This window comes from Typopeltis vanoorti, chromosome 4 (assembly GCF_054136105.1).
Source record: "Typopeltis vanoorti isolate ZY-2024b chromosome 4, IOZ_Tvanoo_1.0, whole genome shotgun sequence".
Lineage (NCBI taxonomy): Eukaryota > Metazoa > Arthropoda > Arachnida > Uropygi > Thelyphonidae > Typopeltis > Typopeltis vanoorti.
Window position 1 is genome coordinate 64,584,623 of NC_143552.1, and position 15,968 is coordinate 64,600,590.

At 37.8% G+C, this 15,968-nt stretch overlaps 1 protein-coding gene across 1 annotated transcript in view; it reads left to right on the forward strand.

Annotated features, from left to right (window-relative positions):
* LanA (laminin subunit alpha) overlaps window positions 1-15,968 on the forward strand; it is a 1,191,635-nt gene that overhangs the window by 138,845 nt on the left and 1,036,822 nt on the right. The window lies entirely within an intron of this gene.

The window sequence follows — 15,968 nt, forward strand, 5'->3', positions numbered from 1 at the left end:
AAATCTAAAAGCATGTTTTGAATACATATGAAAACATAATTAATTAAATTGGAAGTAAACAATTAAAAGTTTATCATCATTAACAAAGTTTTAATTTTTATTCAAACTTTGCAGAGTTACTGGATATCTGACTCAATATTGGTCAACTTCAATTGAAGATCGGCACACATACTAAGACGATTTCTCTATTTTGTTTTTATTTGAAGGAGTGATGAAAATACTTTCTCACAAAGATAAGTTGTAGAAAACTGCAATACGATTTTCAATGCTTATTCAGATAATTCGGGAAATTCACTTCTCACTGAAGGGGTGAGATCCAGAATTGAGCCCAAACTAAATTTATTATCAAGATCACAGAATTTCATTTTAAGCCCACTGTACTTGAAAGCGTAATTAACTGTTCTTATTTCAATAATGAAAGGTCATTCTCGTGACTGTAAGCCTGAAGTAGATCACGAACCCACAGAAATTTCTTATAAAAGTTATTTGGAAAATATGCTTCAAAATTCTGTTTCAGAGTTTTGAGGTGGTCACAAACCCTTTCCAGAAACTCAGAATCAACAAAAATATCATTTTCCACTAAAACGGATTCCATTGTTCGAAAAGGTGCAAATTGTCTACCTTTTTCATAATCCATAACACCAGTTTTTTTCTTGAATGCCTTTATTTTGTCGTAGGCATCAAGAACAGTTGAAGAATTTGCCTGAAGGAGAGATTTAGTTAATTTAAATTTGAAAAAAATGTCTGAAAGATAGGATAGTGTTGATAACCATGCTTCGTCAACAAATAGTGATGCAAAATCAGAATTATGTTAATTAACAAATGTGACTTCATGGAGAGATTAAGAGCAGTTGATGATGGGGAGGAGAGACTGACTGTAAGTAAGCAAGAGGTGTTTGGGGAGTTGAGTAAACTAGATGTAAATAAGGCTGTGGGACTTGATAATATATCACCGCGTATTCTGAAGGAATGTGCCAGAGAGTTGACACCTACCTTGACATATTTTTTTAATACGAGTCTTGCACTTGGTCAAGTCCCTAAAGAGTGGAAGGAGGGCAAGATTGTGCCACTTCATAAAGGAAGTAATCGAACTCAAGCATCAAACTATAGGCCTATCTGTGTGTCAGGTGTTGTGGTTAAGTTGTTGGAGAAGCTTGTGAGAACTAGGATCCAGAGTTGGGTTTACAACAATGGTATAATCTTTGATGGACAGCATGGATTTGCTAAAGGGAGGTCGTGTTTTAGTAATCTACTTACTTATTACAAGAAAGTGACTGCTTCCTTGGACAGAGGAGAAGGATACACAGTAATATACTTGGATTTCGCAAAAGCTTTTGATAGAGTACCTCATGATAAGTTGACAGTCAAATTAGAGCAGATGGGGTTGGATATTAGATTAGTGCATTGGATTGGAGACTGGCTATCTAATAGGTATCAACAAGTTGTGTATGGGGGTGCGATATCCAGGAAAAGGAAAGTCACTAGTGGAGTGCCTCAGGGATCTGTTTTAGGGCCATTACTATTTAACTTGTATATTAATGATATTGGCGAAGATTTGGATGGAGATATTCAGTTGTTTGCAGATGATGCAAAGTTGGGACGAACCATAAAGAGTAGTGAAGATGTTGTGGCCTTGCAAGAAGACTTGAATAAATTGAGTGATTGGGCAAGCCAATGGGGATGTGAGTTCAATGTTGCAAAATGTAAGGTTTTAAAATTTGGAAAACAAAGATGGGATGCAGAATTTATGCTTGGTGAGAATATATTGTTGGAAGTAGAGGAAATAAGAGATCTGGGAGTGATAGTGGATAAGGATCTAAAATTTAGGGGACACATCGCCAAAATTGTGAAGACAACACAAAGACTTCTGGGAATGATGAGGAGGACCCTGACGTGTAGAAGTAGGGAGATTCTTGTTTCATTGTATAAGGCTTTGATTAGGCCACACATGGACTATTGTGCCCAGATTTGGTCACCTGGTTTTCAGAAGGATGAAGAGATGTTGGAAAGGGTCCAAAGGCGACTGACTAAGGTAGTTTCTGACCTCTGGAATGTCGAGTATGAGGAAAGATTGAAAAGATGTAATTTGCAGAGTCTAGTGGAGAGAAGGAAGAGGGGAGATATGATAGAGACCTACAAGTTGGTAAGGGGTTGTTATAGGATCAATGGTGGAGAAGTTCTACAGAGAATAGTGGGAGATCAGGGGAGAACCAGAGGTCATCCCTGGAAACTGTATAAAGAGGGTGTGAGTAGGGGAGTGAGAGGCAGGTTTTTTTCGTGCAGAGTTGTGAATGATTGGAATGCCTTGCCTGAGAGTGTGGTGTCTGCAGGGAGTTTGAATGTGTTTAAGACCCGGTATGATGAGATGTGTGGGAGATAAAAGGACCTCCTAGATGAGTCTTTGACTCCATGAGGTCTTGTTTAATAATAATAATAAAAAAAATAATAATAAAACTTTGTGCCTTGATTGAAATGACCTTGTTAGTACTTTGCCCCTGGAGAGCCAGTGAATTTCAGAATGAAGCGAAAGTTTTATATATTCGCTGTCCATTTCATTGCAGAGTACTGGAAATAACCTGTTATTTAATAGTTGAGCCTTAATAAAATTCACTAGCTTTACAGCTTTGTATATCACAGTTTTAAATTCTGGTGGCATTCATTTGGAGGTTAACACTTCCTATGTATGAAACAGTGTACCCAATTCATATCTGGAGCTACTTCCTTGACCTTAGAAACAACTCCACTATGCGTGCCTGTAAGGATGCATGCTCCATCCAAACAGAAGCCATACATTTTCCCCACTGGATCCCTTTGTGTATTATGAAATTATTATTGAGAGTATGAAATATTTCTTCTCCACTTGTTTGGGATGACAAAGTTCTACAAAACAGAATATCATCATGAATGTTGTTATCATGTGTGTATATCTTATGTAGCGTATTAACTGTGCATCATTTATAACATCAGTAGTCTCGCCTATTTGTAATGCACAATAAAGGCTCTTAAATCTTTTGATTAACTGAGATTCTATGTCACCTGCCATATCATTAATTCTGTGACCAACAGTGTCATTTTAAAGAGAAATCAAATCAACATCTTTTAGAAACTTGTTGCTAAACATAGTTTTTACCACATCTTTTATAGCTGGAATAAATTTTCCCCAATAGAATGAGGTTTCCCCATTTTCGCTATGTGCAAACTTAAGAGATAGGATGATTCCAGAGCTTTCCTATTAATCGAACCCATGGCCAAAACTATATCTTTCCCATGATTTGATGTCCCTAAGCTTCGCTTAAAAAATTCAATTGGCTTATTTTTTACATCACAATGTTTAGTTTCTAAATGTCGTCAGAGTTTGCAGGTTTCATGCACTCATTCGACAACACTTCATAACACAAAAGACATTGCGGTTTCTGTTCACTTTCATCTGCACATCAAGTAAACCTAAATTCCAAATATGAACTGTTATATTTCCTACTATATTTTTTCTTCGAACTGCTTGTTTCTTCTACTTTTATAGTATCAGATTTACTCGGCATTGCAACACATGTATCACAATTAGGGTTAGCATTACCTGTTTCATTTGCCTTTCTTTTCAAAGTCCTAGTTCTAAGCCACTTTTCCATTATTAAAAAAACGCTTCCGAAAAATATATAAATGCTGGGGTTAACTCATGACACACCTTGTCCAAATATCACTTAGCACTTCTGAAGATATACTGAACCTCGGTTGAAAGAGCAAAACACTCAATAATAAAAATCAATAAACAACAAGCAATTGGTTGAAATGTGGATAACACGTGTTTACTCCAAATCTGACAAAACAGCAAAGGAAAGCAGAAGCAATAAAACCATATTGTTGTTCACTTCACCTCTCTTTTATTACTTGACATTCTGCCGCTACAAATTATTGCAGCGGCAGAATGTTCATGGAATGAACATACTGCCCTTATTTGTTGGTTTTTTTAAGTATCCATTTTATTTCAATAATTTTTACTTACTTATACAATTTTAATTTCTTTTATTTGGATAATTAAAAAATATATATTTATTTACTGCGGACCACCTGTCCCATCGTTGTGTACCACAGGTTGAGAAACACTATATTATATGATATATTTAGGGATCAAGAGGTGTATGGGAAGTTGAGTAAACTAGATGTTAATAAGGCTGTGGGACTTGATAATATATCACCACGTATTCTGAAGGAATGTTTGCCAGGGAGTTGACACCTGTCTTGACATATTTTTTTAATACGAGTCTTGCACTTGGTCAAGTTCCTAAGGAGGGCAAGATTGTACCACTTCATAAAAGAGGTGACAAAACTCAAGCATCAAACTATAGGCTTATCTGTGTGTCATGTGTTGTGGTTAAGTTATTGGAGAAGCTTGTGAGAACTAGGATCCAGAGTTGGATTGACAATAATGGTATTATCTTTGATGGACAGCATGGATTTGCTAAAAGAGAGATCATGTTTTAGTAATCTACTTACTTATTACAATAAAGTGACTGCTTCCTTGGACAGAGGAGAAGGATACACAGTAATATACTTGGATTTCGCAAAAGCTTTTGATAGAGTATCTCATGATAAGTTGAAAATCAAACTAGAGCAGATGGGGTTGGATATTAGATTAGTGCATTGGATTGGAGACTGGCTATCTGATAGGTATCAACAAGTTGTGTATGGGGATGCGATATCCAGGAAAAGGAAAGTCACTAGTGGAGTGCCTCAGGGGTCTGTTTTAGGGCCATTACTATTTAACTTGTATATTAATGATATTGGCGAAGATTTGGATGGAGGTATTCAGTTGTTTGCAGATGATGCAAAGTTGGGACGAACCATAAAGAGTAGTGAAGATGTTGTGGCCTTGCAAGAAGACTTGAATAAATTGAGTGATTGGGCACGGAAATGGGGATGTGAGTTCAATGTTGCAAAATGTAAGGTTTTAAAATTTGGAAAACAAAGATGGGATGCAGAATTTATGCTTGGTGAGAATATATTGTTGGAGGTAGAGGAAATAAGAGATCTGGGGGTGATAAGTGGATATGGATCTAAAATTTAGGGGACCCATCGCCAAAACTGTGAAGACAACACAAAAGCTTCTGGGAATGATGCGGAGGACACTGACGTGTAGAAGTAGGGAGATTTTTGTTCCATTGTATAAGCCTTTGATTAGGCCACACATGGACTATTGTGCCCAGATTTGGTCACTAGGTTTTCAGAAGGATGAAGAAATGTTGGAAATGGTCCAAAGGCGACTGACTGAGGTAGTTTCTAACCTCTGGAATGTTGAGTATGAGGAAAGATTGAGAAGATGTAAATTGCAGAGTCTGGTGGAGAGGAGGAAGAGGGGAGATATGATAGAGAACTACAAGTTGGTAAGGGATTGTTATAAGATCAATATTGGAGAAGTTCTACAGAGAATAGTGGGAGATCAGGGGAGAACCAGAGGTCATCCCTGGAAACTGTATAAAGAGGGTGTGAGTAGGGGAGTGAGATGCAGGTTTTTTTCGTGCAGAGTTGTGAATGATTGGAATGCCTTGCCTGAGAGTGTGATGTCTGCAAGGAGTTTGAGTGTGTTTAAGACACGGTATGTTGAGATGTGTGTGTGTGTGTGTGTGTGTGTGTGTGTGTGTGTGTGTGTGTGTGTGTGTGTGTGTGTGTGTGTGTGTGTGTGTGATAAAAGGACCTCCCAGATGAGTCTTTGACTCTATGAGGTCTTGGGGTAATAATAATAATAATAATATTCCATTTATTAACCGTTGCAGGTTAAATGAGATTGAACTTGATAATTATATACTGTAACTGCCTTGAATCAATACTTCTTATGGATACAACTGAAAGGTAGTGCAAACTTGAAAAGACAAGGTTCTATCATTGAGTGACTGCTTGACAATAAGTTCTTAATAAATTCTTAATCTTTTCAAACAGTTCTTAATAAGACCTTTTTAAACTCAAAGCTTTTTTCCATATGCCTATGGAACAATCTGCTCGCCTGCCATTGTATAAGTCCTTGATCACGCATTATATGGATTACTGTACTGATTTGGTCACTTGGTTTTCAGAAGGATGAAGACACATCAGACAGGGTCAGAGATGGACTAAGGTGTTTTTTGGTCTCTGGATGGTCAGTATGAAAAATATTGTGAATAGGTAATTTGTAGTCTCTAATATAATGAAGAGGGGATGAGATTGAGACATAATTTAGTAAGGAGTTATTACTAGATTAATGTGGAAGAAGTTTTTTATAGAATGGGTGGGAAGAACAAAAAAAAAAGCCAAGGATATACAGTATATTACTGTGTATCCTTCTCCTCTGTCCAAGGAAGCAGTGACTTTATTGTAATAAGTAAGTAGATTACTAAAACATGACCTCCCTTCAGCAAATCCATGCTGTCCATCAAAGATAATACCATTGTTGTCAACCCAACTCTGGATCCTAGTTCTCACAAGCTTCTCCAACAACTTAACCACAACACCTGGCACACAGATAGGCCTATAGTTTGATGCTTCAAAATCAAAAGCCTTTGCAAAATCTAAGTATATTACTGTGTATCCTTCTGCAGCTTACTCGGGTCTCCATTTCACATTGTCTAGTTCATCCGAGGATGAGCCTGTAGCTACGCCTTCCTTTTGTAGGAAAAAATTACTTTGTGAACTACTCGAAGTATCCTAACTGTAGGATATGTAAAAAAATACAATAAAAATGAAGCAGAAACTTGTTCTGCATTAGTAGAATAATGTCTTTGATGGGGGATGTTAGTGAAATGGCAGTGATGTGAAAAGTAAACATTTCTTCTACTGTTGCAGAAAGTGTGTTAATGAAGTGCTGTGTTCTTGATGTAGTACAAGGGGTGAGTGAAGGAAGACTCATCAATGATCAGAAACACCTGTTTCACTATTAATATCTGATTAGCTAAGGTTATTGGTTAGCTTAATTAAATAAGCTAAGAAACACTTTGGTCAGTTTTTTTGATAGTTTTTTAGCTAAATAATAGATGGGATCTATTATTTAGCTAAATAATAGCTCCCGTTATAAAGACATTATTTTTTATGCATTCTAGGTATACACAAGTGAGTATTAATGGTATGGGAGTAATTGTTTCTGTTGGCCATAAGATTACTTTTACAAGTAAATAGTTTTCTTTAATAGTTTAGCATGATGTGTTTAGTATAATAAATTTATTTTTCTAAATATGAGTTGAGTTCAGAAATTATCCCACCACTTCTACTTTTAAAATTTATGGTTTACACAGAGTACATAAAAAGTATCATCTGTAAACTACTGACCTATTATTTAGCCAACTAGCTAGCAGCAACACCCAAGGAGCTGGTGAGTGGGACATTATTTTTATATTAAGAATTCAGTGCAAAGCATTAGCAAAACTCAAAATCTTAGGCTCTGTAATAGTGTTTTATAGAATTGTTTCCCATACTTTCAGTACCTACATATCCCTTTTAAAATTTAGTAATGCCAGCATATTCCCTCTTAGGCAAAAGAAATTTAAGAGAAGTTATAATAATGTTTCCTTCATACACAATAGTTATAGAGGAATTTATTTTTTAACATTTGCATTGTAGTGTTGGTAAGGAGCTCTGGAAAAGATAAGTGCATTTTGAGTAATAATCAGCAATATTTCTTGGATTTTAATGTTATACTATTTATTTTTGAGAACAAAGTGTGTCTGTGTGTATGATTTATTAAATTGTTAGATTTATTATTTATTAAACAGAACACAATGACATTACTCACGAGGTCAACGATGAGGGCGTTGACCAGTATGACTAGGTGAGTGCCATGAATCAAGCAGCATTTACAAAATAGACTTTTCAAAATTGATTCAATGCTGTGAATGTAATGTTATTATTATTATTTTGTGATACCTCCAAGGTGTCCAAAGCCTCATCGAGGAAGGGTACCTACTCTACACCACTCAGCGAACCACATCATCTACTGCCCACCACCACTACTATTTTCACAGACAATCTCAAAAATCCATGCCCATGGTGGGATTCAAACCCGCAGCCTTTTGGCTGGAGAGCAAATACACTAACCACTCATCCAACCGGACTGGCAATATGTATACATGGCTGAGTGTAAGGGATGTGTTTGTGGAGAGAATGGATGAGAGACAAGGGAAGGTATGGATTTGTAGAAAGTGTGATATATTATTGGAAAGATAAAAGATGGTGTAAAAGAAAGAAATGGAAAGGAAATGAAAGCTAGTGAAACTGAGGGAGTGAAAGAATGCAAGAATGTAGAAGAGAAAGTTAGTAAAAGCAAGAATGTAGAAGAGAAAGTTAGTGATAAGGGAGAGAAAGAAAGTATGAATGAGGAAATGGAAGTATGGTGTGACTGAACAAGAGGTTGTGAGGTTATGGGAGTGACAGAGAGTGAAATTGTCAGACTGCAAGATTTGATGAAACAGTTGTTGAAAATGAAAAATGAAATGAGGAATATGAAATGTTTAATGGAAATTAATGAAAGTGTGCAAAAGCGTAGAATGAAAGAAAAAAGGGTAAAAGAGGTGACGAGTGACACCAGGATAGCAGTGTATGGAGTTTCCATAGTTAGAGAATTAGATATTGAGAGAATCCATAAGGTCTGCTATCCAGGAAGAACAATAAACAGGATAATTCAGGCATTGGACATGAGGAGAAAACAAGAAGTGGTGGTGGTCGTGGGGACAAATGATTTAAGTGGACATGAGGAGTATTTAAGTTCAAATATCAGGAGGCTATTGAGAAGAGTGAATGAAAACAGTTTAATTAGTGGGAATGGTTTTCAGTATGTTGCCAAGATATGAGTTGAGACTGAGAGATGGAATTGTGAATGGTATGCTAGCAGAGCTGTGTAAAGAGAAGGGAGTTTGTGGATATGGCATGTGTTTGAGAGAATTATACAGGTGTGATGGGTTGCATTTAAATGGCTTTGGAGTGAATGTACTGGAGAAAGTGTTGCTAAAGGGAAGTACAACATGTGTGCTACATGCAAGAGATCAAAAGTAAGAGATGAAGTGAAAAATCAGTAGAGTGGTATTGAAGAGACAGGACTGCATGGCAGTGGAAATGATGGTAGTGTGAGAGACGAAGAGATTGGGAATACAAGAGGAACAAGGAAACGGGGGGGGGGGAGCCTCAGTGGACAGGGAGACATGACCTAGGGACAGTGGATGTCTAAAGTAAATATTGAATGTGTGTATGGATATTGAGTATATTGTGATGTGGGTGGGGAAATTGAGACTGAGCAGATATATGCAGTAAGTGGTTATTGGGCAAGGGCAGGTATGGTGGAAAAATAACAACCAAATAGTGGCATAGATTATTATTATTATTATTACCCCAAGACCTCATGGAGTCAGAGACTCATATGGAAAGTCCTTTTATCACACACATCTCATCATACCGTGTCTTAAACACACTCATACTCCTTGCAGACACCACACTCTCAGGCAAGGCATTCCAATCATTCACAACTCTGCACGAACAAAATCTGCCTTTCACTCCCCTACTCACACCCTCTTTATACAGTTTCCAGGGATGACCTCTGATTCTCCCCTGATCTCACACTATTCTCTGCAGAACTTCTCCACCATTGATCCTACAACAACCCCTTACCAACTTGTAGGTCTCTATCATATCCTCCCCTCTTCCTTCTCTCCACCAGACTCTGCAAATTACATCTTCTCAACTTTCCTCATACCCGACATTCCAGAGGCTAGAAACTACCTTAGTCAGTTGCCTCTGGACCCTTTCCACATCTCTTTGTCCTTCTGAAAACCAGGTCACCAAATCTGGGTACAATAGTCTGTGTGTGTGTGTATGTGTGTGTGGCCTTATACAATGGATCTCCCTACTTCTACACGTCAGTGTCCTCCGCATCATTCCAGAAGCCTTTGTGTTGTCTTCACAATTTTGGCAATGTGTCCCCTAAATTTTAGATCGTTATCCACTATCACCCCCAGATCTCTTATTTCCTCTACCTCAAACAATATGTTCTCACTAAGCATAAATTCTGCATCCCATCTTTTGTTTTCCAAATTTTAAAACCTTACATTTTGCAATCTTGAACTCACATCCCTATTTCCGTTCCCAATCACTCAATTTATTCAGGTCTTCTTGGAAGGCCACAACATCTTCACAACTCTTTATGGTTCGTCCCACCTTTGCACCATCTGCAATCAACTGTATATCTCCATCCAAATCTTCGCCAATATCATTAATATACAAGTTAAACAGTAATGGCCCTAAAACAGACCCCCTGAGGCACTCCACTAGTGACTTTCCCTTTCCTGGATATCGCACCCCCATACACAACTTGTTGATACCTATCAGATAGCCAGTCTGCAATCCAATGCACTAATCTAATATCCGAACCCATCTGCTCTAGTTTGACTGTCAATGTATCATGAGGTACTCTGTCAAAAGCCTTTGCGAAATCCATGTATATTACTGTGTATCCTTCTCCTCTGGCTAAGGAAGCAGTCACTTTATTGTAATAAGTAAGAAGATTACAAAAACATGACCTCCCTTTAGCAAATCCATGCGGTCCATCAAAGATAATACCATTATTGTCAACCCAACTCTAGATCCTAGTTCTCCCAAGCTTCTCCAACAATTTAACCATAACACCTGACACACAGATATGCCTATAGTTTGATGCTTGAATTCGATCACCTCCTTTATGAAGTGGCACAATCTTGCCCTCCTTCCACTCATTAGGAACTTGACCAAGTGCAAGACTCCTATTAAAAAAATATGTCAAGGCAGGTTTCAACTATCTGCCACATTCCTTCAGAATACGCGGTGATATATTATCAAGTCCCACAGCCTTATTTACATCTAGTTTACTCAACTCCCCAAACACCTCTTGCTCACTTACAGTCAGTCTCTCCTCCCCATCATCAAATGCTCTCAATCTCTCCATGAAGTCACATTCACAAGATTGAAAGATCTTTATGAACTGCTCATTATGTATCTGCACCACACATTCTGTAACAGCTGTTTTTATACCATTTTCTCCGATCAGTGTCATCCTTCCATAATCATTCTTTCTTTTGCTGGGTACATATCGAAAGAACTCCCTGGGATTCTTTTTGACTTCATTATCTAACTGCTGTTCATAGCTCTCTTTAGCTACTCTCACCAACCAAGCCACCCCCCCCCCCCTTGCCTGGTATTTGTAGACCTCATGAAATTGGTTATTTACACTTCTCTTATGCTACTTCCACAATGCCCTTTTTCTCGGTATCGCATGCTTAATCTCTTTATTCATCCATCTCACACCTACCTTATTTAACCTTCTCACCCTTGGAAGACATTGCATCTACTTGGAAATGTAGATGCAATGTCTACATTTAGACATTGCATCTACTAGATAGTTTTTGAAAATCCACAAGCTGCATTGATCTCTTTTCCAGCTAACTTCTCATTCCATGCTACACCCGCAAGCTGTCTCTTGAGCTCTTCATAATCCCCCCCCCCTTGTAGTTCCACATATACACTTTTCTCACAGGGGTCCTCGTCCTGCTGGCAACCGCCCACGTAATTACCTTATGGTCACTCTCACCAATTGGTTGATGATTTGACACCTCATTTATAATTACATCCTCTGATGAGATGACCAAATCCAAGACCCTTAATTCTCGTGTGCCCTCTTTACATACTGTTTGAGGTAGTTAACCCTCAAAAACTCAAGAAACTCATTTTCTTTACTTCCAGTTTCTGTCTCATCATTCCAGTCTATATTGCCATAATGAAAATCACCCAAAAATCACCCTTTTTTTTTATTTGCTTGGCTAATTTGACTATACATTTCACTATCACCACCATCCACATTACCTGGTCTATCACAACATCCCACCAAGTATTTGATTCCATTTACCTGTATCTCACACCATACTGCCTCAAAACCACTGGCACTATTTCCGTCTTGCATCTCTACTTTGTATGGACATAACTATTTCTCTATCATCAATAGATGAATTCTCTATCATCACTCCCCCTCCCTTTTTACCCGTTCTATCCTCACGAAACACATCATACTCTTCCATCTCTATTCCTGTCAGGATGTCATCCTCTTCCAACCATGTCTCACTTATTCTGACAATCTTTGGATGAACAGATGCAATTAGTGCAACTATTTCATCTGCTTTGTTTCTTATACTTCTAGCATTTGTATACAAATACAACAGCTCATTTCTGAATCTACAGCTAGTTCTACAGATACCACTCACTCGATATGATCTCTCCATGCTCGATTGGGGCCATTTCCCTTTCTGCTTCTTCATTTTAGAACCCTTTTCAATTCCAACTGTTTCCTCTTGATCCCTGGTCATCCCATTCCTTTCTTGATTACACATGCTCTCACCTCCTGATGGGGCGTCCACCTTTCTCACGCTGTGTGTCCCTGTCCATACTTAGCCTCTTCGTTTCCCTGCTCCTCTTGCACATCCATTCTCTCATTTTCTGTACTCATACCACTCACTTCCCCATTCATATCCACTTCTTCAATCGCTCCTGTCTTATTCTCCTGCTCTTCCACATCACTCCCCACTCGAGCTGATTCATTCTCTCTATTCACTTCTCTACCTTCCAGCAGCAGTCTCTACAAGTGATTCACACCATAACCACTCAAATGCTGTCGATCGCTCCCATACAGCTCACTTCATCCCTCAAACTCATTCCACACATTAACAAACTGTACTCCCATCTCCTCACACATTTCAGCCAGCATATCATTCATAATCCTTGCTCTCCACCTCATTTCACCCCAGTCATACCTAGGGAACACACTGACTACCCTTCCTATCACACTCTTTTCTTTTATCCTTCCAAGCAGCCTCCTGATATCCATTCTGACATGCTCTTTGTCCTCTCTCAAATCATTTGTACCAATTTATACTATTAACTCTTTTGCTCGCTCCCGCCTCATATCCAGTGCCTCAATCACTCTACTCATTTTACCGCCTGGTAAACATACCTTGAGCATTCTGTCCTGTAGCATACCTTTAATAATGGAGTCGCCATACAATGCCACTCGCTCATCTTTCGTTAACTCTTTCATGTCATCATGATTTATTTTAATAGTTTTGACCTGAATTCTCTTAATTTCATTCTGCATCCATTTCATTTCTTGCCTCATCCAATCCAGTTCAACTTCCGAATCTCGCAACACATTCTCTCTATAATTTAATCTTTCTAACTTTCTAACTCTCAACCCTCCCTTCTCACTTTCACTCATTCATCCTTCTTTGTTTCCGTACTTTCAGTCCAACTTACATCCAACTTTTGTTATCATTCTTCTCACTTTCACTCTCATTCATCTTTCTTTGTTTCCATACTTTCAGTCCAACGTGAGTCCAACTTTTGCCATCATTCATTCTTTTTTCGCTATCATTCATTCTTTTGATTTTTTTTTCACTTTCAATTTCTGCGTCACGCCATTTCTAGTTTCATTTGTTCTCTCAATTTCGTTTCTTTTCGTCCCTTTTAATATCCATTACGGTTTTCAAATCGCTCTTTTTCGTTTTTACTGAGTTTTTTAATATTTTTTTCACCTCTCTTTCAAATGTGCACACATTTTCCTGTGACATTCTCGCTACTAAGACTTTCTGTCATCAATTTCATATTTGCATTCATCAGTTCCTCATTCAGGTCACACTTCACACACACACCCTTCTTTCATCCACTCTAAACATCCACAAATCATTTATGTAAAGGAAATAATACATATATATCAGACCTCACACTTAACAAAATGACTGAAATCTAAATTAAAGTCATGGAATGACAATGCTGCCACCATTTTTTTTTTTTTTTCCTGCATGTTACTAGGTCTAATAATAACGATTTCGTAATTAAGTTTAGGCAAGAAAAATCCCCCATACTATAATACCGGTAGCACACAACGTTTACAGCCACTCTTACTCAAACAATTACGCATATATACTTAATTATTCCTAGAATAACTTATCTCAATCAAGAGTTCTTCTGAGACATGTCCACAGTGCTTGGCTCACTAGCACTGGTTATAGCTCTAAAAATGAACTGTAGTGTTTGTTTACAAATGCCAGAAGTATCAGAAATAAGGGAGATGAAATGGTTTCAGTGAGTGAGTTTATTTGCCTCAAAATCATTGTAATAAGTGAAACATGGTTGAATGAATATGATATTGTAACGGGAATTGAAATGGAAGGATACAGTATTTTAAATGAGAATAGAAAGGGCAAAGAAGAGAGGGGGAGAGCTGCTGATGATAGCAGGGATTTCCCTCTTTCATGTCTACCTTAAGTCCACATAAGGTAGACATGAAAGAGGGAAATAGTAGCACTGGTTATGAGGCAGTTTGGTGTAGTTTGGAAGTTGACAGGGAAACATATTTAGCTGGTTGTTGTTATAGGCCAGGCAATGTGGAGGATGGTGATGAAGAAATGTATGCACAACTTGGATTAGTGAATAAAAGAAGGGTAATTATTATGGGCAATTGTAATTATGGTGGTATAGATTGGAGTGAAGAAATAGCATTTGGGAATAAGAAAAATGAATTTCTCGAGTTCTTTAGAGATAACCATTTCAAGCCGCACGTAAAGGAGGGCACGCGAGGATCAGGAGTTATAGATCTAATCATTTCCTCAGAGGATGTGATTGTGAGAAGGGTTTCACTCTTTCCTTCAGTTGGGAAGAGTGATCATCTGAATTGTGGCTAGCCATATGCAGACTTCTGTGAGGAAAGGATTTATGTGAAATTATAATGCTGGTGACAGCTTGAAGCTATAGCATGGAATGAGAAGTTGCGTGGTAAAGAAATAAATGCTGCTTGGGAATTGACAAAGAAATACATATTCAGAATACATTCACACATTAACAGCATTAATGTGTGAATGTATTCTGAAGGCCGAAAGGGTGAATGAGGTTGGTGTAAAATGGTTGAATAATGGGTTTAAGCATGGAAGAAGAAGGTACTTTGGAAGCATTACACGATGAATAATGGTAATAATCAGTTTCATGAAGAGTATAAAGAACAAACCAGGAGAGTGACTCAGTTAGTAAGGCAAACAAAAATGTGCAGTATGAGCAGAAATTGGCAAATCTGGTGAAGAAAAACCCTAGAGAGTTTTTTAGATATGTTGCAAGTAGAAGGAAGATTGATCATGGTAAGATGAAGTTGGATGAAAATGTTAGAATGGTAACTGCTGCAGAAGAGAAGACATTGTTGAGGTATTCAGTGATCAATTTATAAGGGTGTTTCATGAGAAATGAAACACCTTTAAATGAAATCATGAGGAACTTAAGTGTAGAGGGCATAGAAGTGAGCAGGAGGTATTTGAGTAATTGTGAGTGAGTAGGAGGTATTTGAGTAAATAAATATCCTCATTATCATTAAGGCGATAGGATGTGATGGTATATGATCACATATCTTAAGGGAAGATGTGTGGTATATCACCACACATCTTCCAGACAAATCACAGTGGCATTGCCATGCCTGTTTAATAAGACTCTTACAACAGCACAGGTTCCAAGCGAGTGGAAGGAAGGTAAAATTGTTCCACTGCCTAAAGGTGGTGATAATGCAGTGGCTTCAAATTATAGGCCAATCTGTATATTTGGAGTAGTGGTGAAGGTGATGAAGAGAGTGGTGAGGAGTATGATACAGAATTGAATTTGAAATTGGCAGTATTCTTTGTGGTTATCAGCATGGATTTATTAAGGGTAGATCATGTTTTACTAACTTACTTATGTACTATAAAAGGTGACAAATACCTTAGACAGGGGGAGAATGCATATATAGTGATGTAATTGGTTGCAAAAGATTTTGATAGGCTCCCACACAACAAAGTATTAAATAAATTGAAACATATGGGATTGTATAAAAGACTTGGATCAGTGTTGGATCAGTGACTGGCTGCCAGATAGGTATAAAAAAGTTGTATATGGGAGTGTCTTATTCCATAAGAGGAAGGTGACTA